Source organism: Arachis duranensis, chromosome 2, assembly GCF_000817695.3.
Source record: "Arachis duranensis cultivar V14167 chromosome 2, aradu.V14167.gnm2.J7QH, whole genome shotgun sequence".
Classification (NCBI taxonomy): domain Eukaryota; kingdom Viridiplantae; phylum Streptophyta; class Magnoliopsida; order Fabales; family Fabaceae; genus Arachis; species Arachis duranensis.
Window position 1 is genome coordinate 34804569 of NC_029773.3, and position 301 is coordinate 34804869.

The window sequence follows — 301 nt, forward strand, 5'->3', positions numbered from 1 at the left end:
AACACTTTGATGAATGTGATGATCCGTGACACTCATCATCATTCTCACCTATGAACGCGTGTGACTGACAACCACTTCCGTGCTACTCTAGGCCTGGCGCATATCTCTTAGATTCCCCAACAGAATCTTTGTGGTATAAGCTAGATAGATGGCGGCATTCATGGGGATCCGGAAAGTCTAACCTTGTCTGTGGTATTCCGAGTAGGATTCTGGGAATCTGGAAAGTCTAACCTTGTCTGTGGTATTCCGAGTAAGATTCCGGTAATGAATGACTGTGACGAGCTTCAAACTCCTGAAGGCC